The 10,490-nt window shown below is 43.7% G+C and overlaps 1 long non-coding RNA gene across 1 annotated transcript in view; it reads right to left on the bottom strand.

The window, feature by feature from the left end:
• Positions 1-5,552: 5,552 nt before the first annotated feature.
• LOC122540308 overlaps positions 5,553-10,490 on the bottom strand; it is a 59,215-nt gene continuing 54,277 nt past the window's right edge. The window contains exon 4 of the long non-coding RNA XR_006309264.1: positions 5,553-5,706. This is a non-coding gene — a long non-coding RNA (uncharacterized LOC122540308). The remainder of the gene's footprint in view (positions 5,707-10,490) is intronic.

Here is a 10,490-nt window from a genome sequence, read left to right on the forward strand (position 1 = left end):
TACCGAGGCATTCCAGGCAGATGAGGTAATCTCCCATTCATTGTACATCCATGTTGGACTCTGAATTGGAATAGCCTGACCCAGAGATTAAACACCTGAGGAGGCTCTCAAAGAAATCACACTACCCTGTGTATTGGACTCAGAGAGAAGGATATAGTGATTGTAATGAGGTCAGCCAGATGCACCTCAGAAAACATGAGTTCCCTGACTGGGGCTATTAATCTGGCTCAGTTGGGGAGCCCCGGCTCACATAAAATGATGAATGTCAGGGATATTAAACCCTTGAATGCCTGGCTCAGTGCGAGGCAGCGCTATTGTCAGAGACTGTGCAGTTGTAAATAAAAGATGTTTGGTGATGCGATGTCAGCCTCGGAGGAGTTCTTTCAGTATCACTCACAGAAAAGAAATGCATTGATTGAGGGATACCCCGGGGGTTAGGGTCACCGACAGATTGGGGATGGGAGAGGAGGTAGCATGCAGTGGCCACCACCATTACCCTATGTCAATCTGTGGATTGTGCTGAAGGCAGTACAGATTGAGGGACCCTCAAACCTCACAACAATGGGTCTGCCCACAGTGGTTGACCAGAGTTGAGAGTGTGTTGCTGGAAAAGCACACCAGGTCAGGTAGCATCCAAGGAGCAGAAGAATCGACGTTTCAGGCCAGAGCTCTTCATCAGGATGAAGAGCTCCGGACCGAAATGTCGATTTTCCTGCTCCTCGGATGCTGTCCCACCTGCTGTGCTTTTCCAGCAACACACTCTCAACTCTGATCTCCAGCATCTGCAGACCTTACTGTCTCCACAGTGGTTGACGAGTTGAGTAGGCCATCTCCATCCCCTTCAACAAGGACCTCAAGACAACGGCAACCCCAAATGAAAACGAGCCTTTACAATTACATTCATTGACCAATAAAAAGCTTCAACCGGGGCCAGGGCAGGAAGGTCAAGCCTGGCTTGCCTCATCCCAAATTTAATCTGGGAAGAGGCATGGAGATGGTAAGGTACAGGGCAGTGGGCATCTCAGCCATTCACGCTGCCTTCCTCCACACCATGCATGCAGCTGACCTTGCTGCACTGTACTGAGAGATTTGAATTTGCAGTATTCTTACTCAGTGAGGTGTCGAGTTCTCAGTCAATGGGTGTTGTGTTCTCAGACAGTGGGTATAATACGCTCAGTGGATGCAGTATTCTCAGACAGTGGGTGTAATATTCTCAATAGATGTTGTATTCTCAGACTGTGGGTGTGGTATTCTCCGACAGTGGGTGTTGTATTCTCAGTAGGTGTTGTATTCTCAGTCAGTGGGTGTTGACTTCTCAGTCAGAGGATGTGGTGCTCTCAGACAGTGGGTGTTGTATTCTCAGTGGGTGTTGTATTCTCAGACTGTGGGTGTGGTATTCTCGGTCAGTGGGTGTTGTATTCTCGGTGGGTGTGGTATTCCCAGACTGTGGGTGTGGTATTCTCAGACTGTGGGTATTGTATTCTCAGTGGGTGTGGTATTCTCAGACCGTGGGTGTTGGATTCTCAATCAGTGGGTATTGTATTCTCAGTGGGTAGAGGGTATTTTTGTGGCTGTCCTGAATTTTCCACCAGCACCAGAGAAGAAAAGCATTTTTGAGCAACTGGGACTGTCTTTTAATCTGGAGGTACTTGAACGAGGCATTATGGGAGAATTCACCCTCGGGGATTGGTCCATTGTAACAGTGCTGGGATCTAGAATTACTTGAAATTCTGCAGTGTTTTATTAGCCTTGAGAGAGACTGTTGAGATTTGGATCATGAGCAGGACACTAGAATCTAGCATAGAGTCATAGAAATGAACAGCATGGAAACAGACCCTTTGGTCCAACCTGTCCATACCGACCAGATATCCCAACCCAATCTAGTCCCACCTGCCAGCACCCGGCCCATATCCCTCCAAACCCTTCCTATTCATACACCCATACAAATGCCTCTTAAATGTTGCAATTGTATCAGCCTCCACCACATCTTCCGGCAGCTCATTCCATACACGTACCACCCTCTGCATGAAAAAGTTGCCCCTTGGGTCTCTTCTATATCTTTTCCCTGTCACTCTAAACCTATGCCCTCTATTCTGGACTCCCCAACTCCAGGGAAAAGACTTTGTCTATTTATCCTATCCATGCCCCTCATAATTTTGTAAACCTCTATAAGGTTACCCCTCAGCCTCCAATGCTCCAGGAAAAACAGCCCCAACCTGTGCTTTCCCAAAATGCAGCACCTCGCATTTATCTGAATTAAACTCTATCTGCCACTTCTCAGCCCATTGGCCCATCTGGTCCAGATCCTGTTGCAATCTGAGGTAACCCTCTTCGCTGTCCACTACACCTCCAATTTTGGTGTCATCTGCAAACTTATGCTCGCATCCAAATCATTTATGTAAATAATCATCTTGGAGTAGTGGTATTCAGAGGTCTGGCTAAAATTGGGATGCTGAAGTATGGCAATGTTGGCATGTCAAAGTTTGCCAGCCTTGTGGGTGAGGATCAGGCTAGGAGATTGTGATCTGTACTGCTGCTGGCTCTGTCAATATTCTCAACCTCAAAATCCTCATCAGCCATTTGTCCCCAGGGTATCTTCAGCCATTTTCCCTCCTCCCTGGCCCTCTGCCATTGCTTTGTGGCTCCTTTTTAATTCTGCGCTGAAGCATTTTATCTTCAATCTACAGTCTTTTAAAACGAACGGCTATGAAATTATGGCTCAACAAGGTGTTTTTTCCTGACAGCTGTGCCCAGTATGTGGAGTGGCAGTCTGTTTGTTGCACCATTAAAGGAATCTGCCAACATATTCCACCCCCAATAACTATACATCTCCATAAATACGCACAAATTATCTCATGAAACATGAGAAATTTGATCACTTATGCAGCTTCCAAGTTGTTATTCATAAAAAGAAAATCCTTGTGCCTCATAAGTCACTACATTATGATCTTGCCACTTCCTTTACTTCCAAAGTTTTGGAGCTTAAAGCTATTCAGAGAGAAAAAGCACTTGTTTGATTTTGGAGATGATTTGATGGCTCCTGAAAATTATATATCTTGCATACAACAGTGAAATGCAATACTTTGGAACCATTCACCCTCTGTCATTATATTTTGGCAATTTTTAATGTGAAATCTCCTACCAGTCTGCTGTCCAAGTGATAATAGATAGAAGGCTGGTTGGCATTCGGGAGACTGCAGTCTCCAATATCTGAGGTACCCGTTGATAAGCTAAATACTAATCCCAGACTCTCCAAGGCACCAGTCATGCAGGTACAGACAAATTACTGATAGATGCTTCCAGCAAAATAGTTGCAATTCATTATAAAGTCCCACTGGCAGCCAGCATGCCTGGGATTATAGAGATGAGTCCCTGTCTGCTCTATCTCCCACACAAATATTTTGGCTGCTGCCACTCATGCTATCAATAGCTGTGTCACTGAGGAATACAATGTCCTTCTTGATAAATGCAAATTGTAAAAGCTGAGAGCAAAATGATACAGTGCAATTCGGATAATGTTTATTTACTGAATTTTAATCTTCTTTTGTGTTGATATCATTATTTATGCTTAAGAGGAGTCCATGTGAAGCGTAAACACTCATTAATTTGAAAGGAAGGGATTTAAGAGTGCAGAAGACTGCAGGGAATATATGGGAAAAATTTCCTTTGGTGCAACAAAGTCGAAGATTTGCCCCACTAAAAACAGGGTGTGGTTATGGACGAGTAACTCAGAGGGTTAGAGTTCATAACCCTACTGCAAGGAATTGCATTTAATACATCTGGAGATTTGTGAGCCAGCATTGGGAAAATGGCCACAAAAACCACCGGATTGCTGCAACAGATATAACTGATTAAACATTGTCCTTCCAGGATATATCTCATATTCATGTTTACAAAGCTCCATACTACATAAAGTCATAGAGTCAAAAAGCTGTACAGCACGGAAACAGACCTTCGGTCCAACTTGTCCATGCCAACCAGATATCCTAAATTAATCTAGTCCCAATTGCCAGCATTTGGCCCAAATCCCTGTAACCCCTCCCTAATCATATAACCATCGAGATGCCTATTCGATGTTGTAATTGTACTAGCCTCCACCACTTCCTCTGGCAGCTCATTCCATACACGCAGCACCCTCTGCGTGAAAAAGTTGCCCCTTAGGTCCCTTTTAAATTTTTACCCTCTCCCCATAAACCTATGCCCTCTAGTTTTGGACTCCCTTACCCTGGAGAAAAGACCGTGGTTGTTCACCCTATCCATGCTCCTTATGATTTTATAAACTTCCATAACGTCACCCCTCAAACTCCAAGCTCCAGGGAAAATAGCCCAAGCCTATTCAGCTGGCCAGAGGAAGTGGTGGATGTGGGTACAGTTACAATGTTTAAAAGACGTTTAGATAAGTACACGAATAAGAAATATTTGGAGGCGGGTGGGACTAGTTTAGTTTGGGAAGATCGTTGGTATGGACTGGTTGGACCGAAGAGTCTGTTTTGGTGCTGAATGACTCTATGACTCTAGCAGGCACAGCACAAACTAGCTAGAAATGGGTCAAGTTTTCGAAAGGGCTATCAGAAGTGGCAAAAACACATCAGGTTTGAGTCACAGAGAGATCTTCCTTAATTTGTGTTAATGGAGGAACTGAGAGAGATCGAGCAGTATCATTTTCAACATCTTTATGATGGGAGCACGATTGGCAAGGCCAGCGTTTTTCATTCATCTCTAATTGGTCTAAAGAAGATGGAAGTGAACTGTCTTCCTGAACCACTGCAATCCATGGAGATGGGGGAAATAGTGTAGTGCTGTTGGGAGGGAGTTCCAGGATTTTGATCCAGTGACACTGGAGGAACAACGATGCAGTTCAAGTCAAGTTGGCGTGTGACATGCAGTAGATGGTGTTGTTTCTGCATACTGCCCTTTGAGTGCCAGAGGTCATGCATTTGCACAGTGCTAGTGTACAAGGAGCCTTGGTGAGTTGCTGTAATGCATCTTGTAGATGGTACATACTCTGCATTGGTGCATTGGATGATACTGCTGACTCAGGCCTTGGTGGACAGGCATTGGAGAGTCAGGGGGTGAGTTACCAAAGAGTATCCAGCCTCTAACCTGCTCTTGTATCCAGAATATTTATATGGCTAGCCCTGTCATTGTCTTAGCCAGAGGTAAGCAGCTCCCCCAAGATGTTAATAGGAGGAGATTCTGTGACAATAATGCTGTTGAATGTCAAGAAGAAATGGTTAGATTCTGCCTTGTGGGAGATGGTCATTACCTAGCTCCTGCGAGACACAAATAGTTACCTTCTGTTACAGGTAGTTCTCCTCTAATAGCGTAGTTCCATTCCAGTGAAACTTTGCTTAATAGAAAATCGCTTACTAGAAATGGGAAAAATTGGGTTGGGGCAGACCAGCAAAAAATATCACTCCCAATCGCTCAGAAATCACCCAAAAGCCAAACACAAAGTATAGCATAGCCTGAATGAAGGTTTAAATCATATTTATTAATGAAACAAAAGTAAACTTAACACATTACGTTGAAAAATATTGTTCATGCAGGGACAGAGGGCCATCATTATCATCACCTTCAGGTACAGTTGTAGTTGCAGAAATGGGACAGCTGTGTTTGATTGTCTTCTGGCTGTTTCTCGGGGGTTAGTTTAATAAAGACATCCACTTTTTGCAGCTTTGCCCTTTCTCTTCCATCTTGAAGAAGCTGTTATTGGAGTGCCAGATGTTATCTTTTTGAACAAACTGCTGCATTCTGTGTTGTAATCATTGTCCTCTAAGAGTTACTTGCTATCATTCTTTTTTTGCAAAGTAAAGGATAATCTAGGAGTACATAGTGCAGGCACAAGAACAAATTACAAAGGCAAGTGGTCTGTATAAGAGTAGTGCAGTCCTGCAGGAATTATACAGGACTTATACAGGAATTATACAAGAATATTCTTGTCTCAGAGGGAGAGCAATGAACATTCATTAGTTTAATTTTTGAGATGACATGACTCAATGTAAAGTACTGTACCTCTCACATATTCTGACAGTAGCTGACATCGGTGCATGTGCAAAACAAAGCATGCCAAATGATTGCTGCTGGATTAACACTATTGCAAACAGAGGTAAGCGTTCTCAAAAATACTGTTCCCTAATTCTTCAGCGACATTCTAGCCAAATCGCACTGCCAAAACATGCTTTATACGAGAACAACCTGCCTACCAAACCAGAGTCATTTTTGTAATGCTACAGCTTCTCAAAGAGACAGTATGGGTTCAAGTGGAGTGCCACAAGGATCGGTGCTGGGTCCTCTACTTTTTGTCATTTACATAAATGATTTGGATGCGAGCATAAGAGGTACAGTTAGTAAGTTTGCAGATGACACCAAAATTGGAGGTGTGGTGGACAGCGAAGAGGGTTACCTCAGATTGCAACAGGATCTGGACCAGATGGGCCAATGAGCTGAGAAGTGGCANNNGTCATGTTGTGGCTGTACAGGACATTGGTTAGGCCACTGTTGGAATATTGCATGCAATTCTGGTCTCCTTCCTATCGGAAAGATGTTATGAAACTTGAAAGAGTTAAGAAAAGATTTACAAGGATGTTGCCAGGGTTGGAGGATCTGAGCTACAAGGAGAGGCTGAACAGGTTGGGGCTGTTTTTCCTGGAGCGTCGGAGGCTGAGGGGTGACCTTATAGAGGTTTACAAAATTATGAGGGGCATGAATAGGATAAATAGACAAAGTCTTTTCCCTGGAGTCGGGAGTCCAGAACTAGAGGGCATAAGTTTAGGGTGACAGGGGAAAGATATAAAAGAGACCTAAGGGACAACGTTTTCACTCAGAGAGTGGTATGTGTATGGAATGAGCTGCCAGAGGATGTGGTGGAGGCTGATACAATTGCAACATTTAAGAGGCATTTGGATGGGTATATGAATAGGAAGGGTTTGGAGGGATATGGGTCGGGTGCTGGCAGGTGGGACTAGATTGGGTTGGGATATCTGGTCAGCGTGGACGGGTTGGACCGAAGGGTCTGTTTCCATGCTATATCCATACATCGCTATGAATGTATCACTCAAAGTCCCAGCTGAGGGTGAAATACCAAGCTGGCACCCTTGAGTGCAAGGCTGAGGAGTGGTGTCACCTTTTAGGTCAGACGGTAACCTGAGCTGCTCAGTTGGACATAATTGATCCTGAGCACAATTCTGACAAAAGTAAGGCTGACATCCCCAGTGCAATGACTGATATTTATCACTAAAACCGGTTGTCAGGTCAATATTACATGCTACTTGTCAGAGCGTGCTGTGTATAAATTGGCTGCTATATTTCCAATATTACAACAGTGATTACCTGACAAAAAATACTTCATCTGTCGCAAAGTGCTTTGGGATGTTCTTAGATCATACAAGATCTTTTATGACAAGTCTTTCTTTCATGAGAAAGACATGCCCTTGGACATCAATAGCAGCAAAATCCACAAATATAATTAACTTTAAATTAAACAAAGGAATGAAGGGAGTATCCTTCACAACAATGCCTCCTACATCTGTTCTAGATTTGGCACAGGGAATGTTATATGACTCTTCGTGGTGTGATAATGCAACTGTGAAGCTTGTATCAACAGTGTTCCTCACAGTCACTGTTCTCCCAACATAGCGCAAAACCTGCACTACAAATAAGAGAATCAGTGTTGTACAAAAGTGGGGTTGGTGAACAGTTTTAAAGCAAGGGGTACTTGTTGTTTTAAAATCATATAAACACGCTTTAGCTATGTTTCAATTCTAACACGATATAACTATTTTCTGTGCAATATTGGAATTGCAGTGCTTGAACCATTAGTAACAATCCCAACCATTATTTCGTCAGTGCATAGAGTAAATCCCTCCCAACTTAGTTGTTAGAGGTAGCAAAAGTATAAACAAGTCTTAACCGTTTTACTGTAAACTCAATTAAACCCTGCCATCTTGAATCTGATGTGATATCCCCTTTGAACAATTAGAATCATGGAATCCCTACAGTGGAAGCACGCCATTTGGCCCATCGATTCCACAGCAACTCTCCAAAGAGCATCCCACCCAAACCCATCCCCCTACCCTATCCTTGTAACCCTGCATCTCCCATGGCTAATCCACTTAACCGACACATGCCTGCATACTAGCATTCAGAACAGGTTGTGAATAAACTGCCCATGACAGCTGATGCAAAATAACAGGAAGCACAGGGAACAATATTAAACAGTAAATGATAATTCTTTAAGTCAACAGAAGTGAACCAGACAGAACTAGCCAATATAAAACTCTCTACTCTTCCTTCCCACTCGCCCAAGCCCACAGAAATCACGAACAAAATTTCTGAAGGAATTTACAGAGTTAGGAATCCAGTTCTCCTTCTGTGGAATCCTACCCATTAGACCAAACTGTCTTTGCCATCTTCCAGATGAGGGATTAAGGCAAGTATTTTGTCTGCTAGGATTATTCCTGCTGTTGTGATTTGCTGAAATTGGGTGTTTACAGATGATCTTTTAAACTAGTCTAAACTGCTCTTACACAGAATATGCAAGAGTTTATTTGAATGTCACATTTAATGTTAATAAGACTTGGGGGAATTCTGATCACCTCGCCAACAAGGCGCTATGTACTCAGCTCATGTTATTAATATAACAACATAGCTCCAGGCACTAAGTTCTTAAAGCTGCATTTTTGATTGCTACGAGCTAAATTTGGGACTTGAAAGAGATTATGGAAGAAAATGATGTATGAAGAGATGTAATGCCGAGTTGTTTATGAACAGTTTGTAGCCATTATCCATGTAGTCCGTAAAGCCATAAGAATGTAGGAACAGAGTAGGGGAAAGTGCATGGGGGAGTGAAATCCTTTTAAGAGCACACTGCAAACTGTGAACCAGGATAATGTATGATCACATTGAATTGCTGCTGGTCACCCATCAATGGGCTGTCAGTAATTGGTATCCATCCTGTTGATGGATGACATAGAATACGGGGCAAAAGCTTGAATCTTCATATGAGGGGAGTCTATCACAGAACTTCTGACAAAGAATTAACACTGAGCCAAAGGAAAAGATAGTACATTAGACCCTGAATGTTCACTTGTTTTGTCAATTGAGCTTTATATCCAAGCCTTACGTTACCAGTGTTTGTCTCCTGCTGTTTCCTGAATTTAATGATGATACCAACATGTCCTCTAGCAGTGAATCCATGGTTTGTATAATGCAGCAATGATTTACAAACCAGCTGCCCCTCATTCTGCTCAGATGAAGATTGACCTCAAACTACATTCAATTTGCCCACTAGAACATAGAACATAGAAAAGTACAGCGCAGTACAGGCCCTTTGGCCCTCGATGTTGCGCCGATCCAAGCCCACCTAACCTACACTAGCCCACTATCCTCCATATGCCTATCCAATGCCCATTTAAATGCCCATAAAGAGGGAGAGTCCACCACTGCTACTGGCAGGGCATTCCATGAACTCACGACTCGCTGAGTAAAGAATCTACCCCTAACATCTGTCCTATACCTACCACCCTTAATTTAAAGCTATGCCCCCTCGTAATAGCTGACTCCATACGTGGAAAATACTGCTGGAAAATTGGCATTAGACAGAGAGCTCTTTACCAGTGTGGTTAAGTCACTGGTCTTGTAATCTGGGGCCTGTACACAGGACACATCGCTAAATTTCGTTTCCCACCTGGTAATTCATGTTACGAAATGTGGTTAAGTTGTTAAAAACAGGCCAAGAAGAGTATAAACCCCCTCAATGACCATAAAAACACATCTGGTTCCTGGATGTCCTTTAAAAAGTGAAATCTGTATCAATTTTGAATTTAACCATGAACACAACGCTTGACTGAGGCTCTCCAACAAACACTGTTCCCATTTGTACAGTAACCTACCAATGCCAATGTTTGTACAACAGCCTAGCACTGCCCCTGTTTGTACAACAGCCCAGCACTGCCCCTGTTTGTACAACATCCTAACACTGCCCCTGTTTGTACAACATCCTAACACTGCCCCTGTTTGTACAACAGCCTAGCACTGCCCTGTTTGTACAACAGCCTAGCACTGCTCCTGTTTGTACAACATCCTAACACTGCCCCTGTTTGTACAACAGCCTAGCACTGCCCTGTTTGTACAACAGCCTAGCACTGCCCCTGTTTGTACAACAGCATGGCCCTGCCCTGTTTGTGCAACACCCCAGCTCTGCCCCATTTGTACAATAGCATTGTGCTGTCCTGTTTGTACTGGTGGTGAGGAAGCGGCGGTGGAGGAGGCCCAGGACCTCCATGTCCTCGGCAGAATGGGAGGGCTTTTGCCCGAAACATCGATTTTGCCTGTCCTCGGATTTTGCCTGTCCTCGGATGCTGCCTGAATTGCTGTGCTCTTCCAGCACCACTAATCCTGTTTGTAAAAACAATGACTGCAGATGCTGGAGACCAGATTCTGGATCAGTGGTGCTGGAAGAGCACAGCAATTCAGGCAGCATCCGAGGA

Source organism: Chiloscyllium plagiosum, chromosome 34 (genome assembly GCF_004010195.1).
Source record: "Chiloscyllium plagiosum isolate BGI_BamShark_2017 chromosome 34, ASM401019v2, whole genome shotgun sequence".
NCBI classification, from domain to species: domain Eukaryota; kingdom Metazoa; phylum Chordata; class Chondrichthyes; order Orectolobiformes; family Hemiscylliidae; genus Chiloscyllium; species Chiloscyllium plagiosum.